Below are 14,554 nucleotides of genomic sequence, written 5' to 3'. Positions count from 1 at the left end.
TTAGCAAATTGTGCATTCAGATTTTGTGCAGGCAAAACATTCATAGGCATTGCAGGCATGTCAGTCATGTTGGGAAAAGAGGAAGGTGCAGACATGGGTGCAGGCTTAGTAATTTTGCAATTAACAGACAGATGATTAACACTACCACACTTAACACAGATTTTTCTAGGAGCATATTTATCAGGTGTGTAGTTGTTATGTTTGTTAATTCATACCTTCCCATTTCTATTATTTTTCTATTTTAACCTTAATCTTTTCTAATCTCTCATTCAATTGCTTGATAGAAAGATGACCAACATTGACTCTCTTTTCTTTTCTCACTTGACTTGATTCTCCTGGAACAAAGTTTTTAGAAACTGATCCATATTTATCATTCAACTTAGCTAGCTTAGCTTTGCTAACTGGCTTACTTACATTCAACGAATGTGGCTCAATGTCTTTCGACGGATAATCCTTTTAATTATTCGACGGATAATTTTCATCATCCGTCGAATCCACATCCGTTGAAAGTCCTTCAACCAGATTGGAATCAAGCTTCCCCTTATTATTTTTCCAGGCTGCATCACAAAAAGATTATATTCCTTTAACTTTAGTGATTTGAGCATGGACATCTCTAGATGATTTCCATGCCTTAATCACTTCCTGTTCTCGTTCAAGTTGCTTTCTTAAAATCTCTTCTTTCTTTAAAGATTAGGTTAATTCATCCTTGGCAGTTTTACATTCAATTCTTAATTTTTCAAACTCAATGAATTGAGACTCTAGCACATTATTCCTCTCACTTAAAAACAAATTGTTTTCTTTAATTTTAACATTTTCCTTAGTGAGAGACTTAAGAGTTACACGCAAATGATACAGCTCAGTAGACATGTCTTTGATGGCATCATTGCACTCAGACTTAGTTAAATGTGCTAGGTTAGTGGTGATTACCTTATTACTGGATGAACTAACTTCGGTTTCATCTGATTTGGACATTAGGGCTAGGTTGACATAGTTTGTTTCTTCATCATCATCCAATCCATCTACAGCCCAGTCATTTTCTTGTGTAATGAAAGCCCTTTCCTTTTACTTGAGCAACTCAAAGTATTTCTGCTTATAATCAACAGGCTCAAACTTCTTTTAACCAGAGTCAGGCTTTCTGCACTCACTAGCAAAATGACCTTCCAAGCCACACTTGAAACACTTGAATTTAGACTTATCAACCATGTTTCTGTTTGACTTAGTTGTTCCAAAATTCTTCTTTAATTTGAGCTTGGAAAATCTCCTGGATAGAAAAGCAAGATGCTCATCTATGTCATCCATGTCATCTTGGCTCAACTATTCTTCATTTTTAGCTACCATCCCTTTAACCTTGCTTTCACAAACCCTTGAGTTTGATACAGATTCTACAGCTTCAACCTTCATCTCTTTTTCCTTTTCTTTCTCAGCAATTAGTACAATGGATCCTCCTTTCTTCCTTCCTTTTTCCATCTTTTCATCTTGCTATATTTCAAGCTCATAGGTTTTTAGAATTCCACACAGTCTTTCCAAGGTGAATTCCTCGTAATCTTGAGAGTTTCTAAAAGAGATTTTCATGGGTTTCCATTCCTTTGGTAGAGATCTAAACAATTTAAGGTTTGAATCTTTTGTTTGATAGACCCTTCCATGTAACTTGAGAGCATTCAGTAGCTTTTGAAATCTACTAAATATATCAGTGAGTGACTCACTTTCTTCACAGTGAAAATGTTCATATTGCTGAATCAAGAGCTGCATTTTGTTCTCTCTTACTTGCTCAGTTCCATCACAAATAATTTGAATTGTGTCCCAAACCTCTTTTGCAATTTTGCAGTTTATGATGTTGTCAAACATATCACCATTAACACCATTAAACAGTATATTCATGGCCTTTTTATCTTTCCTGACTTGTTTAATATCTGGATCAGACCATTCATGTCTGGGCTTTGGAACCGATGGCTCATTTCCTGTAGCAGCTCTCATAGGAACATGAGGACCTCTCTCAATACAGTCCACATAAGCTTCATCTTGAGAAAGAAGATGTAGGTGCATCTTCACCTTCCAGTGGTTATAGTTTTCTATGTCCAAAAATGGAATTTTCACTCCAACATCCTTTCTGATCATCTTGATGACTGTGGTGATCTTTACACTCTTTGTACTTCAAGAGCTTGCTCTGATACCAATTGTTATTCCCAAACAATGCAACCAGAGTTACTGAAGGGGGTTTGAATGTAATTCTGGCTTCTTTTTCTGATTTTAAGAATATTCTTACTTAATATATAACTGTGTTTGATTTTGCAAGAAGTGTGGAATGAAAGTAAAACAGAAATCAAAACACAAAGCAATAAAACACAAGGCTTTAAAACTTTCTGGTGGATTTGAAATTATCCACCAGAGATATATATATATATATATATATATATATATATATATATATATATAAAGATGAGAACTCTGTGATGCTTGAATAGCACACAACTGCTTACAAGTTGAACAACAAGAACAACTGAGAAATTCTTTACAGATTTTGCTTTTTCTATTTCTCTTGTTTTTCTTTCTAACTTGGATACTTTTCAACTTGATACACTTGGTTTATATATTACCAAGTTACATGATAGTGAGACAAGACAATAAGACAAACTGAATCTAGTCTAACTTCATGTTGCTACATTACTCTATCTAGCATCTTTGAATATCTTCATAATTGCATGGAAATAGTAATGTTTTTTTGTTCTCTAAGTCCTGCAATTAGGATGCCACATTCCATTTACAAACACCCGGTGCATGTGACTGTGTAGTCACTGTCAACTGCTCTTTTGAATTTATGATCATCCGTCATGATTATGTTGGTCATCCGTCGGGAGCCTTGATGAATATCTTTTGGGATCCTTTGTAGAACATCTGACGGGAGTCTTTCTGCCACTTGACTCTATTTCACTTATACTGAATTATAAGACATCTTATATTTACAATTAGTCAACCTAATCTGCATGTCAATCTAGTAGTCAACATGACTCAAAGAATCCTAGAGCATCTACACAACTAAAATATTGTTGTTTGCAGAAAGGTGCTACAATACTTATTGTTACATAAGCTACACTCTCAATGGATGTTCAGAGGTCATCCGTCGGAACTTTAAAGATCATCCGTCGGGACTATTTTAGAACATCCGTCGAGAGCTACAAAAATACTAAGTTAAATCTACTAAGGTGTTTTGTTCAACTTATCATTAAGTTCACAACATATTTCTAACAGGAAAACAACTGAAAGTACCTTATAAATTCCTGACACATCATCTTCATGATTTGCCATAAGTGTATAGTATTCTTCATCATTGTCAGGTCCTGATGAGCCCATCCAGTCTTTGTTGGAGTTTGATGTGAACAAAGCATTTTCAGTTGACTTGGGGCACTCTGTAGCCAGATGCCCTTTCATTGCAGTTGTAATAAGTCACTTTATCTTTATCAAACTTCCTTCCCTTAGAGTATTGTCCCTCATTCTTTTTGAATTTGCATTTTCCATCACCAGAGTGCTTCCTGTTAAAACCACCTTTCCTTTGTGGTTTTGCTAACCTCATCCTTCTAAAGCCTTTCACAAGCATATCAGCCATTTGAACCACTTAAGGTTCATCTAACTCAATCTCAGAATCCTCATCAGTATTTGTGTCAGGATCTGATGATTTATCAGTATCTGACTCTTCCACAATGTTCCTTCTTCTAGACCTTTCACTCACTCTTTCCTTTCCTTTGTGAGTTTCAGCATTAAGAGCCACAACCTTCATTTTCTGACCTTTCTTAATTTTCCTTTGTCGGATCTCCAACTCACAGGTTTTCAGCATCCCATAAACATCATCTAGTGTCAGTAAATCAAGGTCATATTGATGCCTAATTATGGATGCCTGAGTATCCCAGTCTTCAGGAAGTGCTCTCAAAAATTGTGTGTTTGAGTCTTCCATATCATACTCTTTGTCAACCAATGATAGATCATTCAACAGTGTCAGGAATCTATCGTATATGTCAGTTTTTGACTCATCAGCCCTTGAATCAAATTGTTCATATTCTTGAATAAGAAAAACCCTTCTGTTTTTCTTGATTGCCATTGTACCTTGGCACTGAGTCTCCAAGGCATCTCATATTTCTTTTGCAATCTTGCAAGCAATCACCATGTTGGACATCACATTATCTAAACTGTTGTGAAGAATATTCTTGATTTTTGCATCTTTAAGCATTGCAGCTTTCTCAAGATCTAACCATTCAGATTTTTCATTCCTGATATAGTGTTCAGGAACTTCTGGTGTCATTGACACAAGCTTCTTAGGATAAGGAGTCCCATTATTGATGATATCAACATAAGAATCATCAATAGCCTCTAAAAACATCAACATATTTACTCTCCATGTAGAGTAATCTGCTTTCTTCAGGATTGGAATTTTCATGCTTTCATATTTACTTCCAGACATCTTGATCTTTTCAAATTAAAAGTTAATTTGACCGCTCTGATACCACTTGTTTCCAATAAAGTAATTGTTTAAGGGGTTGGATACAATTACTAAAATAAATCGATTTATCACAAAAGTAAAGTAATAATAATAAAGCATGGATGAATCAAATAACAATTTATATTGATCTTTAATAAACTGTTACAAAACTCTCTTAAAACTACATTCTTTAGAGCTGCTAGGTTATAAAATACTCGAGTTGCGCACACAAAGTGATAATATAATCTGTGTTTATATATTACACATCTACAATCAATTCTTATCAATTACAAAATATGTTACAGTATGATATATCTAGTTTTTATACATATCTAAATCAACAACCATTATCCTATAAACCAGCAGGTTCTAATTTATCATGTAGTTATGACTTATCCAATCACAACCTGACAGTCTTCACATCCTGATGCATATCCTGACTGTATCAGATCCTTACGGCTTAACAAATCTTGACTGTCAGACAGATCATGATTGGCTACACATCCTGATACTTCTGTCAGATTCTGACTCCTTGACATTGACAATTTCCAATATATAGTACCATGTGCAAGTGTAGTGTACAACTATTAAGGCATGTGGGTGTGTATAGTGTTATTGTGTGTCTTGCACGCATGCGCGCCGCCGCCACGTAACGCTACGCCACGACATGGGTCAGGTCGGGTTGAAGGGCGATTTGGGCGAATGTCTCGGCGTCTCGCGTACACGAGTTGACCTGGGCAAGGAATTTTACTACTGATGTAATTAAATATTTTCTAACTTTTTTGTTATTTTATTTGAATATTGAGTTAGTATTTACTGCAAAATGGGGATATCAGTATTTGCTGATCAGAGTTTGAGAAACTCTTATATGGCTGAAGAAATACTGATGTGCCTAATGATATCAATATTTGCAGATCAGAGTTTATAAACTCTCACATGGATGACTAAATACTGATATGAATCTGAGGATATCAGCATTTGTTGGAAGGCTTAATAAATGTTTATATTATATCAGCATTTGCTGGATGGTTGTTAAATGTTGATATTCATTCCGATACGGACTGTTACAATTTTGATACTGGAAATATTCTATTAGATGCTATTTAAATCAGAATATTTATTTTAATCAATGAATTATTTTCATATAAGTTTTGGTATTGTTTATATACAAAACTTAACGTTTGGAAAATACACATTGAACACACAGACGTATGAAATCCTAACTGATACTTATCTCTCTTTTCTCTCCACACAGACATACAGATCTTAGGATAGGTTTTCTGCGCGAACTGAGGTACAGGTCGTTGTTGAGCATTACGTGATTGTGAATGAAGTGATTTCTGCTATTTTATCCTGAAACGATATTGTTGCAACCCAACACAGCGTAAGTGGGGCAATAATCTCTTAAAGAACAGTTTAGACTTTTCGAAGGTTAGGCGACTCAGCTTTTATTGGTCCTTTCAGATTTTTTTAAAACTTCTGTTAGAGCTAAGTGATTATATACTCTCTTTATCAATTCAGTTACTGCTTGTATTTTGTTGTTTCTGCCTTCATGATATATTTTGTTAATTGGTTTCTTGCTTGTTCTGGTTAATTTATAATTATATACATGTCCCATTATTACACGTAGTGTTAATTATACCCAACAATTATAACCCCTGAGGCCCTGACCCTTGCTAAGGTCATAAATTATACGTATATGCCTTTCCCTGCACGCATATTTAATTTATGATCATGCGTTGTGTGTTTTTTCACTGAGAAACAATAGAAGGGAGCCTGCCATATGGCGTCATCGAGAACTGCTCCCACGTCGAAGGTCATGACGTGTGTTTCTTTCCCTGCAAATAGTTTTGCTAAGTTAGATCTTATACATTTATTTTGAACCTTTTTGTGTATGTTTGAAACTAAATATATACTTGAATTGATTTATGATTTGAAGTTCAAAATTGCATGTTTTGTTTAGTAAGTTACAAAGTGGCTTAAAATTAATCCAAACGCACAGATTCATCTTGATAGTACATATAGCTCCTGCAAGGGACAGGCCCGGACTCCTAACTCAATCTTGTCATGCATACTACTAGTCCTAACTGGCCCAGTCCCGCAAGCCCGATCTTGGGAAATCCCAGCACGTAAGGCACTTGCCTAAGCACATGATAGAGACAACTGTCACCCATCAATCATGGGAATAATCAGGGCACGTATCAGAAGATCCTCATAACATTCCTTAGCCAGTCCCGCACTGACACGGTAAAGCATCCACTACAGACAAGTGTCCTCCGCTCCAAGAACCAATGGCTATGATTCAAAGGTACCAACCCCAAAACCCTATCCTTGGGCTATAAACAGCCCAAGAGGGTGAGGTTTTGGGGTAAATCACTCTCTCACACTTATATACACACACAACCACCTTGCATTCCTATCTATCTTCATCTTCCCCAAAAGCGAATTCTTACTCTCACGCCGGAGGTGCCGCGGGACCCAAACCCCCCTTCTGGTGTTGTTTTGTAGGAACCCCACGACAGCTACACCACCACCGTGGCGAAGGATCCAGGCACGGTGTCGAAGGAGCAGCCCCGCCACCAGTAGTTACTATTTGGAGCTAGAAGGAGGGGCTCTCCATCCTTGGGTCTCGGTGCCCCTGGATTCACCTTCATCAGCAAGCTCTTTAAAGAGTCCATTTCTTCAACTTGTAAGAACCCAAGCAACCAAACTCTCTCGGAAATATGAATGTTGTTTATTTAAGCCATGTTTGTGTGTGCTCATTCTTTTAGGCCACTTTTGTATGAGCCCTGTTTCGTTGATTTAATCCATGTTTGTGTGTGTTATTGCTAGTTTTCATTATTTTAGAAACCCCGAATTTGCTCTAGTTTGTATATTGCCTTCGTGTTCTAAAACCCCGCTACACTTATTATACAATATTGTTGAGTAGTCCCAGAAAATTGTTTAAACTAGTCCCAGAAAGCTGTTTATTACTGCTTGGTATTATTCTGGATAGTTTTTGCGATTTTCGAAAAGCAACCTTAGTTTCATATTGTTAGTTGGAAATTTTTGTTGATTGTTGTTGGTATTTTTGAGACAATGGCAAGAGCAGGAAAGAATACTTCCGGGAGACCCTCTGCTAGCATTCAGGTCCAGGAGCCGGACTACTCCCAGGCTCAGGACCCGGGAGCCGAACAGGAAACACCCTAGGAGCAACCACTTCAACACACTCCAGATATAGAGAGGATTTTCAACACTCGGGACGCCAAGACCGTCATTGAATTGAACCAATACAAATACACTAATGTCCCGGTGGTTGACGAGCACATGGCCAACCTCACAAGTAATGAGTTAGCAGAAGCAATCCGGCTCTAGAGGCAGGAGCAAACCCGACTCCAGGAAGAAGCCAAACTTGAGAAAGAACCGGAGGAGTCTGGGGACTCCAAGAAATCTAAGAGATCTGTCTTTGACGGGATTGAAGCTTTGGGAAAGAAGAACAAAAAGGATCAGGGAAACAAGAAAGAAACAGAAGCGGTTAAGCAAAAAAGGTTGGAAGAGATGCGGGAGCTGATTTCTGATGATGAAGAAGAGGAGAAGCAGAAAGACCTAAAAGACATTATCAATGAATTACAAAGGAAGATGGACAGAGACTCATGAGTAGAAATTAGAGAAATATTAACTCCTTTCATCCACTCCTTGGAGGTTATTACCCGGCAGCGGGACTTGAAGCACTATAATTTTGACTCTTTTGACGATCTGGGAGACCCATTAGAACACTTGAACTACTTTGAGCAGATCGCGCAAATATATTACTATAACAACTTAATAAAATCAAGGTTCTTCGCATCAACTCTTAAGGGAGGGACCCAGAGATGGTTCAGCTGGATCCCCTCCCACAACATCTATAGTTAGAAGGAGTTCCGCGCATCTTTTCTACGAAGATTTTGAGCAAACAAAACACATAAAATGCATGTGTGTCACCTGGAAATAATCCGTCGGCATGACAATGAGTCCCTATCGGCCTATATGCACCAGTTTCAGGAAGCAATCAACAAGGTCTCAAACTTGGATGAGCGCGAAGCTCTGAGCATCTTTAGGAGAAACTTAGATCCGGAGCATAATGAAAGATACATAGTAGAACTGATCAATAAGGAGCCACAAAGACTTGAAAGAATTTGGAATGATCACTTAATTCGGATTGAGTTATCTTACGACAATAGATCATATGTCATTATCGAGATGTCGCCTTATGAGATTCTTGAGGGAAGATAATGTCGATCTCCCTTATGTTAGGATGAAGTTGTAGAGCGTAAGATGCTCGGACCCGCAGTAGTCCAAAGGACCAAGGATATGATAGATCTAATCAGAGGACGGCTGGTAGTAGCCCAAGATGGACATGATAAGTATGTTGATTTGACACGAAAGGATAAAGAGTATGAAATAGGGGACCTAGTAATGATATAGGTATCCCTTGGAAAGGATTGATGAGGTTCGGAAAGAAAGGAAAGCTAAGTCTACAATTTGTTGGACCCTTGGATATATTAAGACGTTTGGGAAGTTAGCATATGAGCTAGCCCTAACCCCGAACATGTAGCAGGTCGTAACGTGTTTCATGTATCAATGTTAAGGAAGTGTAATTCAGATGCCAGATAAATAGAGGCATATGAGCGCATAGATATGCAACCCGACGTAACCTATATGGAGCAACTAGAAAGGGTTATAGATCGAAAAGGGACAAGTGCTTAGGAGAAGGGTTATCAAACTAGTCAGAGTTTGATGGTAGAACCACAATGTGGGAAAATTGACTCGAGAGTTAGAAAGTGCAATGCAAAGAGAGTATCCCTATTTATTTCTATCTGATTCCGGGACGGAATCCTTTTAAGAAGGGGAGACTATAATAACCCCAATTTTTGGAAATTTTTGAAACCCTTATGAATAGTGTTTTTGCTGAATGAGAAAACTGTTCATGCCACGCTATGTAGGGGTTCTGTTATTGATCTTATGGGATATTATTAGTACTCTATGAAGTATATAAGTGTATGTAAAGATCGTCAGAATCCAATTCCGAACACTTTGGTTTTTCCCGGAAATCCACAAGATACGGAGAGAATTGAGTATAAGGTAACAGGATAAAAAGGATTTAAATTAAAGGATTATAATAGAGGATCATAAAAAGGAATATAATGTATTGAGAAAGGTTAAGGGAACCTAAGTAATAAGATCCCGGGTATGATCCTCAAACGATAAACAAGAACGAAAGATAAGCGAACCGTACAACAGATCAGCGGTCATTAGGCAAACGATTAGGAAGCTAATCAAAGGGTTTAATGGGAGTGATGTCATCCAACCAATAGAAAGGAGACAAGGAAGGGAGGATGACATCATAAGGGTGACATAAGCATGACATGGAAGAAGGGAGGTGTGGTTGATTAAGGACCACACAAATTCAAGGGCAAGGTGGTAATTTGCTAAATCAAAAACAAAACCAAGCCAACCAACTAGCAAATCATTTCATCAAAAAAATCAAAAAAAATCAGCCAAGGCATTGTTCTTCATATTAGCTCTCGGCTTTTTGCCTTTTTCAAAGAAAAAAATTTCCAAAATCAAGATCCAAGCATCCTTAATTGGTAAGAAAATTCCCTAACCATCTTTATGCTTAGTTATGGCTATATCATGAGTTTAAGCCATTAATTCTTTCTCTAGCTTCTCCATTTAATCAATGAAGAAGACAATGAATAGTGTTTTCAAGTTTTTAACTTGAACTTTTTCTTGTTTTCTTAAAGATCCAAGCTTTCCTAAGGCTTCTCCAAGCTTCTTAAGGCTTCCTAGCTCAACCCACCACTTCAAGGAAGGTATACCATTTTCAAACCCTAGGTTCATATATATTATAAGGTGATTTTGATGAGTAGGATGTTATTGTAGTTGTTGTTATGATTAGAGTTTGAGATTTGGAATGGTAGTGAAATGAAATGGTAATTTTGTGGTTTTGATTTAAAGAAACTTAAGAATGATTAAAGTAAAGTTTAAGCATAAGTATGAATGGTTAAATTGAATTGGTTGGGGTTGTTATGATGTGATAAGGATGGGTGTTTGTTGTGTGTTGGATTTGAGGATGGTTTGTGTTGATTGTGGATAGTTTAAAAAATGGGAAATCGCGTAAACATAGCCGTCGTAACGTCCGATTTTCTTTGGACTGTTTTTGTGCATAGCATTAGGACCCGAGACCCCCTGCTAAATTGTGACCACTGCCATGTTTAGATAGCTCATGTTACGAGCTTCGTTTTGATATATAGTTCGTTCGATTCCGATTTACGGTTTAGGAGAAACGACCGTTTCAAGTAACGGCGTTTCGCGGACGAAACTTTTTCCCTCGCCTTACTTTGAAACATAGGTTAAAGACCAAAAAGGGTTAATTAATGTGTGAAACATTTATGGTAAGTGCGTTAGGCAGTTGGTAAGACACTCGCGAAGGAATCGCTTTAAAACTCGTAAAGGTTAAATTATTAAAAATGGTGGAGCCGAGGGTACCCGAGTGACTTAAGCGAATCAGTGAGCGCAAAACGAGCGTTAGAGTCTAAGTTAGTTAAAGTATAGATTAACAAGTGACTTTGGTTTAATTCCAACTTACTTGTTGCTTATAGGTTACCAGACTCGTCCCGAGCCATTCGTAACCCCCAGTCGCTCAGGCAAGTTTTCTACCCGTTATACTGTTGTTGTGATGAATATATGTATATGCATTATCTTGCGATAGATGCATGTTGGTTAATTAGCAAATGTTGCGATATATTGAAGCATGCTGATATGGTATATATATGCATGCCTGTTTCGTATTCTTGATTTATATATCTGTTGGTTCAAATGCTTATTCGTTGCATAATACCTATGCTAGAGATAAGCGGTATTTGCGTATACCCTTAGTATAGGGACCCAAAGGTGGAAATATTTTCTAAAACCGGGAGTCGAGGATCCCGAGTAGATTTTGTATATATGGATATATATATATATATATACTTATATATATATATATGGGCATAGTTTTCAAAACTATTAATCGAATAAGGTTTATTCGATTACTTTAACTTTATTTTATTATTGAATATTATTTCGAATATTATTCGAAGGCGTATGACTCCTTTATATTAAATGAATATTATTTTGAATATTCATTTGAGGATGTATGACTCCTTTATTTTATTTAATGAATATTATTTATAATATTCATTCGAGGTATTATGACTCAGCTTATTTTATTTATTGAATATTATTTGAATATTCATTTGAGGATGTATGACTCCTTTATTTTATTTAATGAATATTATTTATAATATTCATTCGAGGTATTATGACTCAGCTTATTTTATTTATTGAATATTATTTGAATATTCATTTGAGGATCTATGACTCCGATTATTTGCTGAAATATATTCTTTATTTTATTAAAGAATAAGGTGTAAATAATCAAACTTATTTTCGATTATTCAAATAAAGATAATACTTTCATATAAGTATATCTTTGGTTATTTAATACTCGTTTCAAATATAAATTTTAATACTTCTACTTCAATTATTTTTTTTTATAAAGATTATTCTTTATGGGAATATTATTTAATTAATAATATTCAGATATTTTCTAATATTCTGGGGACTGATTTACTTCATTAAATCAGCTTTACTCCAAACACTCTTTAAAGTGTTTTCGAGTCTTCAAAGTGATTTTTAAAAGTCAGAGCGGATCCCAAAACTCATTTTTATATTTAAGATCTTCCTTTTTAAGGGGATTTAAATACTCGCTCAAAACCTGGGGAATCCGGCTCTGTGGTGTATTTTATATTCGCAACAAGGTTGCAGATTTGGTAAATGAATTGATTACTTGCCCAACGTTCGGGAAGTAAGCCCCTCTCATTGAGTCGGCATAAGCGACAGGCCGGGGTACGGTCTATTATTGTGTAAGTGGCTCAGTGGGAGTCCATCAAATGCATAAGTGGCTGAGTGGCAGTCCAGCATAGGTCTTAATTATGACCAGGGTGATGACCAGTGGGGAATTCGTCCATCTACTAGTAGAAAAGGTTACTTATTGGTATCTTTGCCTGATCAGCGAGATATCGGGTTTATGCCAAAATTCTTTTCCTTTCCAAAATTCATTGGATGTTTCAAACTCTGTTCATACTTTACATAACAGAGGTTCCAGGAAATGTTTAAGAGATATATATATGTGGATATATATATATCGGGACTAAATAAAGTATCTCGTAACTTTATTTCATTCAATAATATTTCAAAGATTGAATCTATTCAAATCTTGTCTTGTAGTCTCATCTATGTGATGAACTTTTGAAACTGATTATAACTTGAACGGTGGTAGTTCAAGTAGTATTGGGAAAGATATAAGTATATTGGGGTATTTGGTAACCTCATCTTTTAAACTTATATCTAATTAATAATTGTCTTATGAATGACAAAGATTTTCAGAAAAACGTTGAGACAAGGTTAGATATATGAGATCACCTTGCAACGATATTTTTTTATACAGTTATACACTGGGACTTTGTGTATATTATGCATGGAAGAGGACTTCCAATATTTTGAAAAGTATATGTATATATACTGAATATTTTGCGACTTCATCGCATTAAGATATCAAACTTGGTTCATTTCTTTTGACCAAGACTTTCAGGAGTATTATGAGTAGGCTCATATATTGTAAATCATTATACATATTATTTTCGTGGCCTTGCTGCTCACCCTTGCTTTATTTCTTCATCACACAACAACAGTTAGGAGAGATGGCCAGACTCCAGCAGACCCAGCGCAAGCGCGTGGGAAGCGTCCCGCGTCTTCCCGCTGATATTGTAGCTGCTATAGCTGCAGAGGTAGATCCATTGTAGTTTAGACCATCTACTTTTGAGAATCCAATTATGTATAATTATAACTTGTGGCAGATAATGGCAATTAACTGTAAATTATCAAGTAATCATTTTGGGTTGTAATAATTTTAAATTGTGGATTCAAAGACTTGTACTTATTTCAATTTCATCTCTGAGACTATAACGAGTTGTGGTGTGTGTTAGTGTGGGGTCACAGCATGAGGGTATTTATTATTAATTAAGTAAAGTGATATTGTGGAAAGAAAGACCGTGACAACCCGGATTCCCGACCCCGGATCTGGGGGTGTTACAGAAATGGTATCAGAGCTAAGCGTTATAAACCTCAGAGATGATGGGACGTTAAGATAATAAGTTCACAAAGATAATAAGAACTCTTGCCAAGTTCATAGTCGGGCTACCTAACGTAGTACTGACAGTTAAAACCCTTATGGGAACCCTTATAAATATCGTGATAGGAGCGTAGTTCGTTATCGTATATGGTAGCGGGACTCCGAACCCTGAGGTTGAGGAGCAATATCGCGATGATATTTTATTACTAATTGGAGATCGGATTGTGGATCCGATAGAGTGTCCTAATGCAGGACCGGATGATGTTGATATTGAAGATTTAGCGGTTGAGGATGTTGTCCTAGAAGGGATAGTTGTTGAGGAGGATCCCATGGAGAATCCTGACAGGATTGGATAAAGGACCACTGATGAATTGATGACCATGGTTTGGTCGACTACCAGAGGTAGGATTGACCGGTCACTACCGGAGGTTCGTTCAAGTTTGTAAAGATAGTAGCCCCTTTAACGCGGCTTACTCGTAAGACTGAGAAGTTCGAATGGACAGAGAAATGTGAGAACAGCTTTCAAGAACTGAAGCAGAGGTTGGTGATGGCCCCTATGCTGGCATTGCCGGATGGAAAAGGAGATTTTGTGAAGTGTAGTGACGCTTCGCACAAGGGCTTAGGGTGCGTGCTTATGCAGCACGGTAAGGTAATCGCGTACATGTCAAGACAATTAAGGTAGTATGAAATTCGATATCCCCGCTCATGAGCTTAGGCTCGTGGCAATAGTTTACCCTAAAGATTGGAGGCACTACTTGTATGGAGAGAAGTGCGAGAATTACCTAAGCCATAAGTGCTCTAGTACATTTTCACGTAGAAAGAGCTCAACATATGCCAGAGGAGGCAGTTAGAGCTAATCAAGAATAATGATTGGGAGATTCTTTATCATTCGG

At 36.9% G+C, this 14,554-nt stretch overlaps 1 protein-coding gene across 6 annotated transcripts in view; it reads right to left on the bottom strand.

Annotated features, from left to right (window-relative positions):
• The window catches only part of LOC141707987 (uncharacterized), an 83,414-nt gene that overhangs the window by 32,737 nt on the left and 36,123 nt on the right, over positions 1-14,554 (bottom strand). Inside the window, exon 4 of one of the 6 annotated variants that reach the window (XR_012569263.1) lies at positions 4,673-6,306. The exons of 4 other annotated variants lie outside the window; for them this stretch is intronic. The gene's annotated coding sequence lies outside the window, so the exon portion shown is untranslated. Of the gene's footprint in view, positions 1-4,672; positions 6,307-14,554 lie in introns of those variants that run through there. One more of the 6 variants, XR_012569256.1, reaches the window with a different exon arrangement.

Source organism: Apium graveolens, chromosome 2, assembly GCF_009905375.1.
Source record: "Apium graveolens cultivar Ventura chromosome 2, ASM990537v1, whole genome shotgun sequence".
NCBI classification, from domain to species: Eukaryota; Viridiplantae; Streptophyta; class Magnoliopsida; order Apiales; family Apiaceae; genus Apium; species Apium graveolens.
This window is presented reverse-complemented; position numbering and strand designations above follow the sequence as displayed.